We start from the raw sequence: 18,838 nt of genomic DNA, 5'->3' as shown, positions 1-18,838 counted from the left end.
CAAGGATTTCAAATTTAAAATGGGTCTCACCGAACCGTCCGGTTTCGGCACCACAAATAGTGTGGAATAGTAACCCCGGCCTTGTTGAAGTAGGGGTACCTTGATTATCACCTGCTGGGAATACAGCTTGTGAATCGCTGCTAGCACCGCCTCCCTGTCTGAGGGAGCAATCAGCAAGGCGGATTTTAGGAAACGGCGGGGTGGAGTCGCCTCGAATTCCAGCCTGTATCCCTGAGATACTATTTGAAGGATCCAGGGATCCACCTGTGAGCGAGCCCACTGATCGCTGAAATTCCTGAGGCGGGCCCCCACCGTACCTGGCTCCGCCTGTGAAGCCCCACCGTCATGCGGCGGACTTGGAAGAGGAAGCGGGGGAGGACTTTTGTTCCTGGGAACCTGCTGTTTGCTGCAGCCTTTTTCCCCTGCCTCTGCCTCTTGACAGAAAAGACCCTCCTTTTCCCCGCTTGTTTTTCTGGGACCGAAAGGACTGAACCTGATAAAATGGCGCCTTCTTAGGCTGTGAGGGGACATGGGGTAAAAATGCTGACTTCCCAGACGTTGCTGTGGAAACTAGGTCGGAGAGACCATCCCCAAATAATTCCTCCCCCTTATAAGGCAAAACTTCCATGTGCCTTTTGGAATCTGCATCTCCAGTCCACTGGCGAGTCCATAAGCATCTCCTAGCAGAGATGGATAATGCACTTACTTTAGATGCCAGCCGGCAGATTTCCCTCTGTGCATCTCTCATTTATAAGACTGAGTCTTTGATATGGTCAATTGTTAGCAGGATCGTGTCTCTGTCTAACGTGTCAATATCTTCTGACAGTTTATCTGACCACGCAGCGGCAGCACTGCACATCCATGCTGACGCAATAGCTGGTCTGAGTATAATGCCTGAGTGTGTATATACAGACTTCAGGATCGCCTCCTGCTTTCTATCAACAGGTTCCTTAAGGGCGGCCGTATCCTGGGACGGTAGTGCCACCTTTTTAGACAAACGTGTGAGCGCTTTATCCACCTTCGGGGGTGTTTCCCAACGTAACCTATCCTCTGGCGGGAAAGGGAACGCCATTAGTAGCTTCTTAGGAATTACCAATTTCTTATCAGGGGAAGCCCACGCTTCTTCACACACTTCATTTAATTCATCTGACGGGGGAAAAACTACAGGTAGTTTTTTCTCCCCAAACATAATACCCTTTTTTGTGGTACCTGGATGTAAATCAGAAATATTTAACACCTCTTTCATTGCCTCAATCATGCAGTGAATGGCCTTAACGGGCATTAAATTTGACTCATCGTCGTCGACACTGGTGTCAGTATCCGTGTCGACATCTACTTGTGCCACCTGAGATAGCGGGCATTTCAGAGCCCCTGATGACTTTTGAGACACCTGGACAGGCACGAGCTGAAGACTCGGCTGTCCCACAGTCGGCATGTCGTCAAATTTTTTATGTAAGGAGTCTATACGTGCACTCATTTCCTGCCATAATACCATCCACTCAGGTGTCTGACCCCCAGGGGGTGACATCCCTGCTAAAGGCATCTGCTCCCCCTCCACATCATTATCCTCCTCAAACATGTCGACACAGCCGTACCGACACACTCCACACACACAGGGAATGCTCCAACAGAGGACAGGACCCACAAAAGCCCTTTGGGGGGACAGAGTAAGAGTATGCCAGCACACACCAGAGCGCTATATATATACAGGGACTAACTGAGTTATGTCCCTAATAGCTGCTTTTCAATATAATATACTGTATACAGTGCCAATTTTAATGCCCCCCCTCTCTTTTCCCTCTTACTGAACTGTAGAATTGCAGGGAAGAGCCAGGGAGCTTCCTTCCAGCCGAGCTGTGAGGGAAAATGGTGCCAGTGTGCTGAGGAGATAGGCTCAGCCCCTTTTTCGCGGTGTATTCTCCCGCTTTTTATGGGATTCTGGCAGGGGTATTTACCTCATATATAGCCCCAGGGGCTATATATTGAGGTATTTTAGCCAGCCAAGGTGTTTTTATTGCTGCCTCAGGGCGCCCCCCCCCCCCCCCAGCGCCCTGCACCCTCAGTGACCGGAGTGTGAAGTGTGTGTGAGGAGCAATGGCGCACAGCTGCAGTGCTGTGCGCTACCTTGGTGAAGTCAGGATGTCTTCATGCCGCCGATTTTCCAGACCATCTTCTTGCTTCTGGCTCTGTAAGGGGGACGGCGGCGCGGCTCCGGGACCGAACATCAAGGCTGGGCCTGCGGTCGATCCCTCTGGAGCTAATGGTGTCCAGTAGCCTAAGAAGCCCAATCCGGCTGCAAGCAGGTGAGTTCGCTTCTTCTCCCCTTAGTCCCTCGCTGCAGTGAGCCTGTTGCCAGCAGGTCTCACTGAAAATAACAAATTCTAAGACTATAAACTTTCTAAGAGCTCAGGAGAGCCCCTAGTGTGCAACCAACCTCGGCCGGGCACGAAATCTAACTGAGGCTTGGAGGAGGGTCATAGTGGGAGGAGCCAGTGCACACCAGGTAGTCTAAGATCTTTCTAGAGTGCCCAGCCTCCTTCGGAGCCCGCTATTCCCCATGGTCCTTACGGAGTTCCCAGCATCCACTAGGACGTCAGAGAAATATATACTGTAGCTTTACTAAACAGCTCCTCAGCCTGTCCTCAGCATACCATATTATTAAAAGGCTAGAGCAGGAGCAGGAGCAGCAGCAAGGTAGCCAACAGCCCGGGTCTGACAGCTCATCTCAGTCACTGCATTCCAGGGGGTTATCAGACGCCGGGCCGCCTTCACGGAGCAGCAAACGTACATCACTACTGTGATGTGGATGTGAATTCTGTGCGCACACTGCACAGTAGTGGCGCGGCGGTACCTTTGTGAAGCCACACGTGGCGCGAAGGAGGCAGCAGTCCCCGTCCGTATTCGGCACATGAAGGGCTAGGAGAGCCTTTCACTACAACGCTCTATGCAGGAGGCGGCATTTGATCCACGGGCGCCGCGGCGATGGGGGAAGGCGTTGATGCTGGAAGGGGGTGGGGCCTAGGACACTGCAGGCAGGCTGCAGTAGAAGGAAACATTTGTTTCCTATCTACAGCAGCACGGAGCTCTGCAGATGCGGTGGGCCTATTTGGAGTGTGGGCCTGGAGCTGCAGCTCCATCAGCCCCATTGTTAATCCGGCCCTGCTGGGGACATCTGTGTATCTGGCACTACTGGGGGTATCCGTGTATCTGGCACTGCTGGGGACATCTGTGTATCTGGCACTGCTGGGGGCATCCATGTATCTGACACTACTGGAGGTATCTGTGTATCTGGTACTACTGGGAGCATCTGTGTATCTGGCACTGCTGGGGGCATCCGTGTATTTGGGACTGTTTGGGGCATTCGTGTATCTGGCACTGATGGGGGCATCCGTGTATTTGGCATGGCACTGCTGGGAGCATCCATGTATCTGGCATGGCACTGCTGGGGGTTTCCGTGTATCTGGCTCTACTGGCAGCATCTGTGTATTTGGCACTACTGGGGGCATCTGTGTATCTGGCACTGCTTGGGGCATTCGTGTATCTGGCACTGCTGGGGTCATCTGTATCTCTCACTACTGGGGGCATCTGTGTATCTGGCACTGCTGGGGTCATCTGTGTATCTAGCCCTGCTTGGGGCATCTGTGTATTTGGCACTGCTGGGGGCATCCATGTATCTGGCACTGCTAGGGGCATCTGTGTATCTGGCACTGCTGGGGTCATCTGTGTATCTGGCACTGCTAGGGGCATCTGTGTATCTGGCACTGCTTGGGGCATCCATGTATCTGGCACTGCTGGGGGCATTAATGTATCTGGCACTGCTTGGGGCATCCGTGTATCTGGCACTACTGGGGTCATCTGTGTAACTGGCACTGCTAGGGGCATCTGTGTATCTGGCACTGCTCGGGGCATCCATGTATCTGGCACTGCTGGGGGCATTAATGTATCTGGCACTGCTTGGGGCATCCGTATATCTGGCACTACTGGGGTCATCTGTGTATCCAGCACTGTTGGGGGCATCCATGTATCTGGCATTGCTGGGGGCATCTGTGTATCTGGCACTGCTGGGGTCATCTGTGTATCTGGCACTGCTGGGGGCATCCGTGTATCTGGCACTGCTGGGGGCATCCATGTATCTGGCGCTGCTAGGGGCATCTGTGTATCTGGCACTGCTTGGGGCATCCATGTATCTGGCACTGCTGGGGGCATTAATGTATCTGGCACTGCTTGGGGCATCCGTGTATCTGGCACTGCTGGGGGCATCCGTGTAACTGGCACTGCTGGGGGCATCTGTGTATCTTGCAGTACTGGGGTCATTATGTGTATCTACTGTTCTCTCCTGGCGTAACCCAGGCGCATATACTACTGTTCTCTTCAGGTGTAACCCAGGCACATACTGTATACTACAGCCTGAAGTGGTCAGTGAGGTAGAGCTCTTTTTCTTTATATTCTATGCTAGGTGGCACCTATAATGGCTGGCCACTCCTCTCTGGTCATGTGGCCACACCCCTTCCAGCATATGGCAATGCCCCTTAGTGGGCCCCTGTGATTGTATTTCCCTGTTGGGCCCTTCATGCCCCAGTCCGACACTGGTTACACATCATCTTTTACTCCTTATCTGTACTGCTTAGCGGTTCTTTTGTGATTCAAAAATGTTTATTAGCTCTTAATGCTTCTCACACAATGTCATTGTCATAAATAAATTCTATATAAATGACCCACTTATAGAATGTATAGTCAGTGTTCCCTTATGATCATGTCACCATTGGAGGTATGGTATGTAAAGATGGTTTCCAGCTGATCTTTTCAACTGCTCATGTGCCCACATGCAGTATGTATCCTACATTTAAGTGAAACCATAACAAATATGAACGCTAGGATACACTGGGTCACGCAGAGGCGGAACTACCGGCAGTGCAAGCAGTGCGTTGCACTGGGGCCCGCCTCTGTCCAGGGGCCCAAGCATGTAATGAGTCAAACTGACTCATTACATGCCGTTGTGCGCTGCGGGCAACCGCTGCCCGCAGCGCACAGCCGCCCGGAGAGGAGAGGAGCAGCGGCATGGACGGGGGAAGGAGGAGGACGGAGGTGAAGGAGGGAGCCGCAGCAGCGCTTTGTTACTGGTGGAGGCTCTGCTGCTGCTGCTGCCCCTCTGCTTCACTATAGGCTGTCTTCCGAGAACAGCCTATAGTGAAGCAGAGGGGCAGCAGCAGCAGCGCCTCCACCAGTAACAAAGCGCTGCTGCGGCTCCCTCCTCCACCTCCGTCCTCCTCCTTCTCTACTGCCTGGGAATCGTGACCAGAAGCTGCACCGAGGAGCCTGAGCCAGCGGAGAGGGTAAGTATAATTCTTCTTTCTTTCTTTCTTTCTTTCTTTCTTTCTTTCTTTCTTTCTTTCTTTCTTTCTTTCTTTCTTTCTTTCTTTCTTTCTTTCTTTCTTTCTTGGGACTGCCTGCCGCTATGTGTAAAAATGGGGGACTGCCTGCCGCTATGTGTAAAAATGGGGGACTGCCTGCCGCTATGTGTAAAAAGGGGGAATCTGCCTGCCGCAATGTGTAAAAAGGGGTAATCTGCCTGCCGCAATGTGTAAAACTGGGGAATCTGCCTGCCGCAATGTGTAAAAATGGGGAATCTGCCTGCCGTAATGTGTAAAAAGGGGGGACTGCCTGACGTAATGTGTAAAAATGGGGAATCTGCCTGCCGCAATGTGTAAAAAGGGGGGACTGCCTGACGTAATGTGTAAAAATGGGGAATCTGCCTGCCGCTATGTGTAAAAAGGGGGAATCTGCCTGCCGCAATGTGTAAAAAGGGGGGACTGCCTGCCGCTATATGTAAAAATGGGGAATCTGCCTGCCGCTATTTGTAAAAAGGGGGAATTTGCCTGCCGTAATGTGTAAAAAGGGGGACGCTGTCTGCCGTAATGTGTAACAAGGGCACGCTGTCTGCCGTAATGTGTAAAAAGGGGACGCTGTCTGCCGTTATGTGTAAAAAGTGTACGCTTTCTGCCGTAATGTGTAAAAAGGGGATGCTGTCTGCCGCTATGTTTAACAAGGGCACGCTGTCTGTCGTTATGTGTAAAAAGTGTACGCTTTCTGCCGTAATGTGTAAAAAGGGGATGCTGTCTGCCGCTATGTTTAACAAGGGCACGCTGTCTGCCGTTATGTGTAAAAAGTGTACGCTGTCTGCCGCTATGTTTAACAAGGGCACGCTGTCTGCCGTTATGTGTAAAAAGTGTACGCTGTCTGCCGCTATGTGTAACAAGGGCACGCTGTCTGCCGTTATGTGTAAAAAGGGGACGCTGTCTGCCGTTATGTGTAAAAGGGTCTCTACCTGGTGTAGTGGTGCTACTGTGCGGCGTAATTTGAAGAATGGAGACTACTGTGCACTGTTTTATGAATTGGTATTATTTTGTGGCCACACCCCTTCCCATCGAAGCCACGCCACTATGTATTTTTGCGCGCGCCTACGGCGTGCACTGCCCCTTGTTTTGCATGCAGGGGTGGGGCTCCCATGCCGTTTCTTGCACACAGTGCTAAAATGTCTAGTTACGGCACTGTTGCTAGGTATCCATTTCTCTGGCCCTGAGCAGGTCCCCCTCACCAGATCCTCTCCAGGGGTGAGGGGGTGGACTTGGATGGGATGTGTGTGTGGGGGGGGATGTGGGGGGGGGGCCCAAAGCATTTTGTCGCACCTGGGCCCACCGCTCGCTAGTTCCGCCACTGAGTAGGTGTAGTATAGTATGCCGACGGCCGGGCTCCCGGCGGCCAGCATACCGGCACCATGATCCCGACCGCCGGCATACCGACAGCTGGGCGAGCGCAAATGAGCCCCTTTCGGGCACAGTGGCAATCTATTCTCCCTCCAGGGGGGCCATGGACCCCAAGAGTGAGAAGAGGTGTTGGCATGCCGGTTGTCAGAATTTCGTCGTCGCAATAATGTGCGCCGGGATCCTGACAGCTGGCAAACTGAAGACCACCCGATACAGTCACCCCGTCGGTGGTTTTCCCATGTTATTACAAACACAAAAGGAGAGGCGCCCATAAATCTATGGTAATGGATATAGGGGATCATTCTGACCTGATTGCACACTGCCGTTCATTGCAGCGCAGCGATCAGGTGAGAAGTGCACATGCACTGGCACCGTAGTGCGCCGGCCCGAAAGCTGTCATTGGCTTGAGATCGCCTCTGCCTAATTGACAGGTGGGACCATGCGGGGGGGCAGGGGGTTGTCCACAGCAGCTGCGTGACTTCACACGCAGCCGCTGTGACCCGGGCAGCGACGAGTAGTTCCCGGCCAGCACGCAAAAGCTGCGCTGGCCGGTAGCTCCTCCTGAAGTGCAAATGCATCGCCGCTATGCAATGCTTTTGTACTTCTGTGGGGGTAGTGGGCGAGCCTGACATGTGGGGTGGACTAGCCCTGTGCTGGGCGTCCAACCGCATGTCAGTGTGCCTGATCGTAGCCTGCAAAATTTTGCAGGGCTACGATCAGGTCTGAATTAGGGGGGGTCATTCCGAGTTGATCGCTAGCTGCTGTTGTTCGCAGCACAGCAATCAGGCTAAAAATCGGCATTACTGTGCATGCGTATGCACCGTAATGCGCACGCGTGATGTATGGCACAAAGGCATTTGTTGTTTTGCACAGGTTCTAGCGAAGTTTTCAGTCGCACTGACGGTCGCAAGAAGATTGACAGGAAGAGGGCGTTTCTGGGTGTCAACTGACCGTTTTCAGGGAGTGTCTGAAAAAACGCAGGCATGGCTGGGCGTTCGCTGGGTGGGTGTGTGACATCAAATCCGGACATGAATAGGCTGAAGTGATCGCAAGCGCTGAGTAGGTTCAGAGCTACTCAGAAACTGCACAAACAGTTTTTGCAGAGCTCGGCTGCACATGAGTTCGCACTTCTGCTAAGCTAAAATACACTCCCCAGTGGGCGGCGGTATAGCGTTTGCACGGCTGCTAAAACTAGCAAGCGAGTGATCAACTCGGAATGCCCCCCCTAGGCCCATAGGGGTCATTCCGAGTTGATCGCAGCCAGCAACTTTTTGCTGCTGGTGCGATCAACTAATCCATGCCTATGGGGGAGTGTATTTTAGCTTAGCAGGGCTGCGATTGCTTGTGCAGCCCTGCTTAGCTAAAAAAAGTTTCCAGCAACCTAGGAGTAAGGCTGGATCTACTTATCCTGTGCGACGGATCCAGCGATGTTCCTCTCGGCTTTGACGTCAGACAACCGTCCTCAGTTTGCCTGGATATGCCTGCATTTTCCTTACCATTCCCTGAAAATGGCCGCCAACGAACAGGTGATGTCCCGGAACGCCTTCCTTCTGTCAATCTTCTTGCGGTCGGCGCTGTGACCGCTTTCTTCGTAAACAGCGTCGTTGTCCGGTGACCCCTGTCACTGGGAAACGATATGCATCCGCAATGCGCACGCTGCGCATGTGCATTCCAGACCCGTTCGCACCGCAGCGAAGAACCGCTGCGTGCGTATGGGTAGGAATGACCCCCAAAGTCCTTAATGCAGCTCTCACTTAATGGAAATGGGGGAATTGCCAACCCTCAAACTATTGGAATAGAAATGTAGCAAGGATAGAGAGAGCGCAAAAAGAACAAAGTGTAAATAAATTTAATTTATTAATACTATTCAGAATATCACAAGTAAATATAAAAACATGGATTCAAATACATATATATAAAACAGATGACCTCTCGTATATGGGTGGTCATTCCGAGTTGATCGCAGCCAACAACTTTTTGCTGCTGCTGCGATCAACTAGTCCACGCCTATGGGGGAGTGTATTTTAGCTTAGCAGGGCTGCGATCGCTTGTGCAGCCCTGCTAAGCTAAAAAAATTTCATGCAGAACAAGAGTAGCCCTGGACATACTTACCCTGTCCGACGATCTCAGCGATGCTGGGGCCGGCTTTGACGTCAGACATCCGCCCTCCGTTCTCCTGGACATGCCTGTGTTTTCTTCACCACTCCCCGAAAATGGCAGGCAACGGTCTGTTGACTCCCAGGAACGCCTTCTTTCTGTCAATCTTCTTGTGGTCGGCTCTGCGACTGCTTCCTCCGTTGGCCGCGATGTAACCTGGCGACCCCTATCGCTGGGCAATGATGCACAGTGCGGCCGCCGCGCATGCGCATTCCAGACCCATTCGCACCGCAGCGACAAACCGCTGAGTGCGAACGGGTCGGGATGACCCCATAAATTGATGGGTGTGGTATGGAAGGTCGACAGTAACTAGGCCGACAGTGTCTAGGTTGACCACTATTGGTCGACAGTAACTGGTTCGACAGGGTCTCCAGGTCGACATGGTCTAGGTCGACAGGTCAAATGGTCGACATGAGTTTTTGATGTTTTTTTGGTGTCGTTTTCTCCATGCAGTGACCGAGAACCCAAATTAGTGCATCATGTCCCCTCGCATGGTTCGCTTCGCTCACCATGCTTCGTGCAAGGTACCTCGCTCCACTATCGCTGCGCTTGGCACAGGTTACTATTTCCAATCGTAGTCCACGCGAATCATTAAATATGAAAAAGTTTAAAAAAAGAAAAAAAAAAGTGAAATACAAATGCACTTGAGCGCTTCACAGAGACCAAAGCGCCAGAGTAAATTGGGAACTAAACTCATCTGTCTGGGAAGCACCCGGACATCACAGAGTGGCATACAGCTACACTGTAACGGAACCGCTGATAAGATACATCTCATACAAGCTTATCAGGATTGCTACATTGCACACAGGCTGACCAGGCACTCAGTGATCCTCTGATATATGCAGGTACTGTTTACCATTAAATACAGTTGCATGGAAGTTACACTTTGGGTCATCACAGTATCAGACCTTTAACTACTCTGGACTAGCTTGGTCAATTTTGATAAAAAGTGCAATCAGGGTCTACTTCATGTTTTTTTCCTGGAACAATAACTTAACACATGTTAATATGATTGCACTGTAGCTCTAGGAGTTATTCATTTTTTAGGAGCATAAAGATATCTACATATATCAATTTATATACGAGAGGTCCTCTGTTTTATATATATGTATTTGAATCCATGTTTTTATATTTACCCATGTTATTCTGAATAGTATTAATAAATTAAATTTATTTACACTTAGTTCTTTTTGCGCTCTCTCTATCCATGCTACATTTCTTTCCCATGTTATTGACCACTCATCTCCACACAAAGATCCAGTGAACATCAGTAACCATTAAGCATCTAACGTCAGTGCAGCTGCGAATGCCGACATACTGCTTTACTGCTTTTTCAAGGCTTTAGTTATCGGGAGTATTAGCCGACACGTTTCTCAGCCCATCAAGGGCCATTTCATCAGAGGTTTCAATAGAAAAATAAAATTAACATCCATGACATCTAATTGAATAGTGCAAATTCAAGTTCAAAATTTGTGTAGATAATGTAACTTTTTGTAGAATGTACCAAGTATCCAGTTTATAAAGTAGTTGGTATAGGGGGTATGCAATTAGCTAGTTTTTTTTTCCACCTAGGCGAAAAAAACTGAGCTTTTTGCTATTTTTACTGTGAATGGGGATTCGCCCTATGCAATAGCAGGGCCGGATTTTCGCCTAGGCGAAAAATGCGGCAGGGGTGGAAAACACGTGGATTGGCGAATGAACATGTTTTCCATCAAAAATGCGGGCTATATTCGCCGATTTTTAGGCACTTTTCATCAATGTCTTTTCACTTAAAAAAAGGTGAAAAGGCATTGGTGAAAATGTCTGCAAAACGGACGAAAAAGGCCCAAATTAAATACTTAGTGGAGCAAATTCATTAGCTCCGAAATGATCGGAGCTAATTGCATACCCCCCATAGTCTTTAGTCTATTGGTAATCAAGATGTGGTTTTGGTGTAAACAAAGGACCTGTCCATTGCATGGTCATCACATTTCAGTAGCAATTTGTGTACAAAGAAGGGCAACTAAAATGGTGCATGGCCTACATCACAAAACTTACCCGGAAAGGCTAAAAGATCTTAACATGTATAGTTTGGAGGAGAAAAGGGAAAGGGGGTACATGATAGAAACTTTCAAATATGTCAAGGGTCTTAACAAAGTTCAAGAGGGAAACATTCTTCAAAGGAAGGGAAGTATTAGAACTTGAGGACCGACACTGAGACTGGAGGGAGGGGAGATTCAGGGGAAATTTAAGTAAAAATTACTTCACAGAAAGGGTAGTGGATAAGTGGAATAGCCTCCCATCAGAGGTGGTAGAGGCTAAGACTGTAGAGCAATTTAAATATGCTTGGGATAGGCATATGAATATCCTTACAAGGAATAAAGGTTCAAAAAGGGTTGAGATTGCCTAAAGGATAAACAAAAGGGGCAGACTAGATGGGCCAAGTGGTTCTTATCTGCCGTCAAATTCTATGTTTCTATGTTTCTAATCTTCTGTATACGTGCATCAAATTAGCAATCCATGCCATTTAGGTGTTATTGTGTGCTCATGGATGTCATTGTAAGTAGGAATGCCAACCTGGTTTTGCTTTGTAAATGACACTGCTTTAAAAAAAATAGCACACAAAGACAAGGTTGCAGGTGCACCATTCAAACACTACCAATTAATTAGTAATAATTATTGCAATAAAACTTTGCTTTTTGAGCAAGGTTCTTCGCATAGTTATGGCCATAAATAACGGCTTGCCCACCGCGTCCAGGTGATCTCATTAATCAGGAAAGTCCTAACATATTGGGGGTACATATCTAGGAGCGGGACACCCCAAACCCAAGCAGCTGAGTGACCCCAGGGCAACACTAGAGTAAAAGAATATATAGTGAAAAAAGTGAAAATAGGTTAGTGAGAGAGGCTGATTAAAAACAGCAGTGGTAAAACAGTGAGAGGTAACGTGGTGAAAAATAAAGTAGTGAGAGGTAAAGTAGTGAGAAGTAAAGGTTGGAAATGGGTTACACTGAAACAACACACACAACAGGGACACAACAACACACACAATGCTTTAAAAAATATTAGCAGACTTGCACAAAGTCCCACCTCTAGTAACTCCGAGGCTAGTACATTTAGCCCACAGTGGGAATGAATTAGTAAGTCAGTTATGCAGAAACTACTTTGGGTTTGTAAAAGTTCCATAAAATCGTATCCAAAAGTCATAAGCAACAAGAGCCAAGAGCAGGTAGTAAGAAGTATAGTAGAACTTCTATATCAAGTTACATTTGCAAACTGTGACTAGGAATGCATGGGCTTATATGCCCTCTCATTGCAAAATAATGCTTAAAAGCACATTGACTGCACATATTAAGGTATGACCGGACCTAAACAGATCTACCAGCTTGACCCAGTGTAACAACTTTTCTGTTCCAGTAAGCTCTTGTTTCAAACCCACTACGAGCAAGAGCTCACAGATTGGAAAGATTGAGCCATCACTTTTACCATCCATACTATGTTCATGGCGGGGCGGAACTGTCGGAGACAACGGAGTCGGTTACCGCCGGGCTCCCAACCTGTAGGGGGCATCTCCTCCATTTTCCCCAATTCCGTGCCCCCTGCTGTAAGAGAGCTACTACTGAGTGCTCTGATTTTGGCCGGAGTCCTGGACACCGACTTCTATCCTGGAATCTTTAGTCACCATGATGTAGCACTGGTGAGTCGCTGGGATATTAGAGCCCGTCCAGGCACTCACTAAGAAGTAATGTGACAACATTACTTCCTCCCTTGCACCCTCAGCTGTCCAACTACTCATCCTCCATCGGTCATTGGCATATGTGCAGGCTGGAGCCATGGGGGGGAACACCATGCATTTCAACTCCGGGCTTCTGGTATGAACTTACGCCTCTGGTTCATGGTAGGATTTGTGATACCCTGAAACTGCAGCCCAAATCAACTGTGGCACTACAGGTGCCAGCATGACTTTAATAAAAGTAAAATGTTTGCTGGAGTTGCATAGCACTGTGCCAGCAGCCTACAGCTTGCAGCACAGAAGGAGTTAACAGCACAGCTCATAGCTATACAGATTAGTCTGCAAAATGCAAAGGGCATGACTCACTCATTTGCAGACTCAGAGCGGGAAACACAGAGCGGGAAATCCCAGATAGAATGTGTACCTGGGAATGCAGGGTTATAAAAAGGTTGTCCTGCAGCAGCCTAGGGGGAGGACAGTCAGTGAGGAGAGTGAACAGACAGTGAGGTGGATTAACCAGAAAGATGTAGCCCCAGTGAGGGCTCCCCACATGTTTAGGTGGGGAGTGATGCCAGCCACAGCAAAGCACTTGATGACAGAGGGAGACATCGCAGTGTGAGAGCAGCAGTATGCAGAATCCAGTGAAAGGGTGATGCCAGGAGAAAAGTGTGCTAATGGTGTGAGTCTCAAGAGGTATCTGGGTGAAGTGGTCGGAAGCCACGCGGCGTGAGTAAGCGCCCCCATCGAAAAGTATCTCGAGAGGTATCTGGGTGAAGTGGGCGGAAAGCCACGCGGCGTGAGTAAGCGCCCCCAAGGAAAAGAATCCTCGCTAAGTAAGAGAGAGAGAGACGGTCACCTGATGTGTAGCACTACTGGTCACAGAATGCCCTGGTACGTAATGCTGTTTGCCATGTATATGCCGCTGCGACTAAGCGATGCGCTGGAGGAGGTGCCCTGATGTGTGATCCACTGTACCTTATGCTTTGTGCTGGAGGAGTGTTCACAAGTTATCCCTGCAATTTCCCTGTTTGATGTTTAAATAAACTTTATGCTGTTTATCTGAGATGGCCTGGCGCCCAATTCTTTATGCGCTGCACCGACACCTGTAGTCCACACCCACAATGTACTTGTAGTTAAAGACCTGATTCTTCAGGGGACCCTCTGGTAACTGTGCCTGAACCCATGACAAGCCGGGGCAAGGTAAGGGTGATGTACTATACACAGTGACTGCAGATCTTGCATACCTAATACTAGTGGGCTACCACAGATTGATTAGAAATGTAAGGATCTTAGCTGTGGTGCCTGTGCCAGGTATTTTTTGTGCCTAGATACAGCATATTTGTGTTAGCTGCTCCTCAAAGTAGGTGAAATGAAGATAAGCAAGACATACTGTGCAAATGCATCTTTTTCTCCAAAATATGATAGTATAAGTAATTTGAGTGTGGTGGATGGGGACTAACTATGTGATGGCCATTTGTCCAGGTTCAGAAGAGTCTGTCGCTGGATTAAGGGCCGCATGGGCCTGGGGATGTTAAGAGTCAAGGATCTATGTCACGCCCAGCGGGAGTGTGGCTGCGGGGAGCCGGAGCTCACCCATCGGGCCGCTGTGGACACTCCCTCTGCGGCACTGCGGCTGGTAGAGGCGGCCAGCGAGAGCAGGTGGCTGATGGGTGACAAGAGGTCCGGGGAGCAGGAGGGGGCCAGCGGGCAGCTGGGAAGTCCAAGCGCGCCGGGCTCAGGGCGCCGCCATCTTGGTTATGGCCTCATGACCAGTGGAGACCTATCAGAGGCCTGCTTCAGGAAAATTCCACTGTAACCAATCCCAGGGAAGGACAGGGTATTTCTGTGAGCACTCTGGGGCATTCTGACCCCAGTGCAATGTCTGTCGCAGCTACTCTGCATTCTAGTGCTCTGTGCTCCCAATTTCCAGAGTGTGTCCTTAGTACCTGGTTCCTTTTGTGAATTGCAGTTCTGCTTCCAGAGTCTCGACTTGTTTGGCTCATACACTCCTAGTCCTGAGACGGCACCGTGTAAGTCCAACTGCTGACACAGTCTCATCACAAGCTGTATCCGTCACTGCTTCAGCCTGTGAGTGTTCGACTCAGCCACGGATCATGGTATACCGGCTCCTACGCCTCCTCCGGAGTAGTCATTTCAGATCTTCAGTACCTGCATCATCTTCTTCTTTAATCTTCATCTTTGAGTATTGCACACTAAATGCAAAGGAACTTTATTCAACCTGCCCGCTTCCATTCCGGAGATGCCTCCTGCCAATCAGAACTTAGGGGGTAATTCCAAGTTGATCGCAGCAGGATTTTTGATAGCAATTGGGCAAAACCATGTGCACTGCAGGGGGGGCAGATATAACATTTGCAGAGAGAGATTTTTAGTGATGAGCGGGTTCGGATCCTTAGGATCCGAACCCGCCCGAACTTCACCTTTTTTTGCATGGGTCTGAGCAACTCGGATCCTCCCGCTTTGCTCGGTTAACCCGAGCGCGCCCGAACGTCATCATCCCGCGGTCGGATTCTCGCGAGATTCGTATTCTATATAAGGAGCCGCGCGTCGCCGCCATTTTTCACTTGTGCATTGGAGATGATCGTGAGAGGACGTGGCTGGCGTCCTCTCAGTTTCTATGTTCAGTGGGCTGCAAATTGTGCTGCAAATATCTGTGCTCAGTGTGCTGCAAATATCTGTGCTCAGTGTGCTGCAATTGCAAATATCTACGTTCTCTGCCTGAAAAACGCTCCATATCTCACTGTGCTCAGTGTGCTGCAAATATCTGTGCTCAGTGTGCTAATTGCTTTATTGTGGGGACTGGGGACCAGCAGTATTATATAGTAGGAGGACAGTGCAGAGTTTTGCTAACCAGTGACCAGTGACCACCAGTATTATACGTTCTCTGCCTGAAAAACGCTCCATATCTGGACTGAATTGTAGTATATATATACTAGTAGGAGGACAGTGCAAATTTTGCTGACCACCAGTATAACTATATATATAGCAGTACGGTACAGTAGTCCACTGCTCTACCTACGTCTGTGTCGTCAAGTATACTATCCATCCATACCTGTGGTGCATTTCAGTTTTGCACAGTTTGCTGACCACCAGTATATACTATATAGCAGTACGGTACAGAAGGCCAGTGCTCTACCTACCTCTGTGTCGTCAAGTATACTATCCATCCATACCTGTGGTGCATTTCAGTTTTGCACAGTTTGCTGACCACCAGTATAACTATATATATAGCAGTACGGTACAGTAGGCCACTGCTCTACCTACCTCTGTGTCGTCAAGTATACTATCCATCCATACCTGTGGTGCATTTCAGTTTTGCACAGTTTGCTGACCACCAGTATATACTATATAGCAGTACGGTACAGTAGGCCACTGCTCTACCTACCTCTGTGTCGTCAAGTATACTATCCATCCATACCTGTGGTGCATTTCAGTTTAGCACAGTTTGCTGACCACCAGTATTACTATATATATAGCAGTACGGTACAGTAGGCCACTGCTCTACCTACCTCTGTGTCGTCAAGTATACTATCCATCCATACCTGTGGTGCATTTCAGTTTTGCACAGTTTGCTGACCACCAGTATATACTATAAAGCAGTACGGTACAGAAGGCCACTGCTCTACCTCCCTCTGTGTCGTCAAGTATACTATCCATCCATACCTGTGGTGCATTTCAGTTTTGCACAGTTTGCTGACCACCAGTATAACTATATATATAGCAGTACGGTACAGTAGTCCACTGCTCTACCTCCCTCTGTGTCGTCAAGTATACTACCCATCCATACCTGTTGTGCATTTCAGTTTTGCACAGTTTGCTGACCACCAGTATATACTATATAGCAGTACAGTACAGAAGGCCACTGCTCTACCTACCTCTGTGTCGTCAAGTATACTATCCATCCATACCTGTGGTGCATTTCAGTTGTGCGCAGTATATATAGTAGTAGGCCATTGCTATTGATATATTACTGGCATATAATTCCACACATTAAAAAATGGAGAACAAAAATGAGGAGGGTAAAATAGGGAAAGATCAAGATCCACTTCCACCTCGTGCTGAAGCTGCTGCCACTAGTCATAGCCGAGGCGATGAAATGCCATCAACGTCGTCTGCCAAGGCCGATGCCCAATGTCATAGTAGAGAGCATGTAAAATCCCAAAAAATAAAGCTCAGTAAAATGACCCAAAAATCTAAATCAAAATCGTCTGAGGAGAAGCGTTTACTTGCCAATGTGCCATTTACGACACGGAGTGGCAAGGAACGGCTGAGGGCCTGGCCTATGTTCATGGCTAGTGGTTCAGCTTCACATGAGGATGGAAGCACTCATCCTTCTGCTAGAAAACTTAAAAGAGTTAAGATGGCAAAAGCACAGCAAAGAACTGTGCGTTCTTCTAAATCACAAATCCGCAAGGAGAGTCCAATTGTGTCGGTTGCGATGCCTGACCTTCCCAACACTGGACGGGAAGAGGTTGCGCCTTCCACCATTTGCACGCCCCCTGCAAGTGCTGGAAGGAGCACCTGCAGTCCAGTTCCTGATAGTCAAATTGAAGATGTCACTGTTGAAGTACACCAGGATGAGGATAAGGGTGTTGCTGGCGCATCATGTGCTGTTTGGGGACTATTTTTTGAAGTGCCATCCTGTCTGACACTGCAGTGCCACTCCTAGATGGGCCAGGTGTTTGTGTCGGCCACTTGGGTCGCTTAGCTTATTCACACAGCTACCTCATTGCGCCTCTTTTTTTCTTTGCATCATGTACTGTTTGGGGACTATTTTTTTGAAGTGCCATCCTGCCTGACACTGCAGTGCCACTCCTAGATGGGCCAGGTGTTTGTGTCGGCCACTTGGGTCGCTTAGCTTAGTCACACAGCTACCTCATTGCACCTCTTTTTTTCTTTGCATCATGTGCTGTTTGGGGACTATTTTTTGAAGTGCCATCCTGTCTGACACTGCAGTGCCACTCCTAGATGGGCCAGGTGTTTGTGTCGGCCACTTGGGTCGCTTAGCTTAGTCATCCAGCGACCATGGTGCAAATTTTAGGACTAAAAATAATATTGTGAGGTGTGAGGTGTTCAGAATAGACTGGAAATTAGTGTAAATTATGGTTATTGAGGTTAATAATACTATGGGATCAAAATGACCCCCAAATTCTATGATTTAAGCTGTTTTTGAGGGTTTTTTGTAAAAAAAACACCCGAATCCAAAACACACCCGAATCCGACAAAAAAATTTCAGGGAGGTTTTGCCAAAACGCGTCCGAATCCAAAACACGGCCGCGGAACCGAATCCAAAACCAAAACACAAAACCCGAAAAATTTCCAGTGCACATCACTAGTTATTTTATTTCTGTGCAGGGTAAATACTGGCTGCTTTATTTTTACACTGCAAATTAGATTGCAGATTGAACACACCCCACCCAAATCTAACTTTCTCTGCACATGTTATATCTGCCTCCCCTGCAGTGCACATGGGGGGTAATTCCAAGTTGATCGCAGCAGGATTTTTTTTAGCAGTTGGGCAAAACCATGTGCACTGCAGGGGAGGCAGATAAAACATGTGCAGAGAGAGTTAGATTTGGGTGGGTTATTTTATTTCTGTGCAGGGTAAATACTGGCTGCTTTATTTTTACACTGCAAATTAGATTGCAGATTGAACACACCACACCCAAATCTAACTCTCTCTGCACATGTTATATCTGCCTCCCCTGCAGTGCACATGGTTTTGCCCAACTGCTAACATAATTCCTGCTGCGATCAACTTGGAATTACCCCCATGGTTTTGCCCAATTGCTAACAAAAATCCTGCTGCGATCAACTTGGAATTACCCCCTTAGTTCGGAAATAACAGTTCCAGCTATTACCTCAGTGTTAACAAAAATTTCCTCAAATCAGCCCACTTCCATCCCGGAGACTCCGCCTCCCAACCTGAACCCAGCTGAGAATCACCAGCCCCAGCTAGTACTTTCCTAGTACTTTCTTGACAGCCTACACCGAGAAGCAGAGGAGCCGAGCCCAGTGCTGAGTAAATGTAGCCAGTGCTGTATGGGTGTGGCCAGTGTCACGTAGGTGTGTACAACCCCTATCAGTCCCAATGTTTTTCTAATTACATAAAACATAAAGACAATTTTTAAACTTATAATTGTGGGCCTATTTGTATGTGGAGGCCTGAAGCTGTAGCTCCATCTGC

This window comes from Pseudophryne corroboree, chromosome 7 (assembly GCF_028390025.1).
Source record: "Pseudophryne corroboree isolate aPseCor3 chromosome 7, aPseCor3.hap2, whole genome shotgun sequence".
NCBI classification, from domain to species: Eukaryota; Metazoa; Chordata; class Amphibia; order Anura; family Myobatrachidae; genus Pseudophryne; species Pseudophryne corroboree.
Note: the sequence above shows the minus strand (reverse complement) of the source record.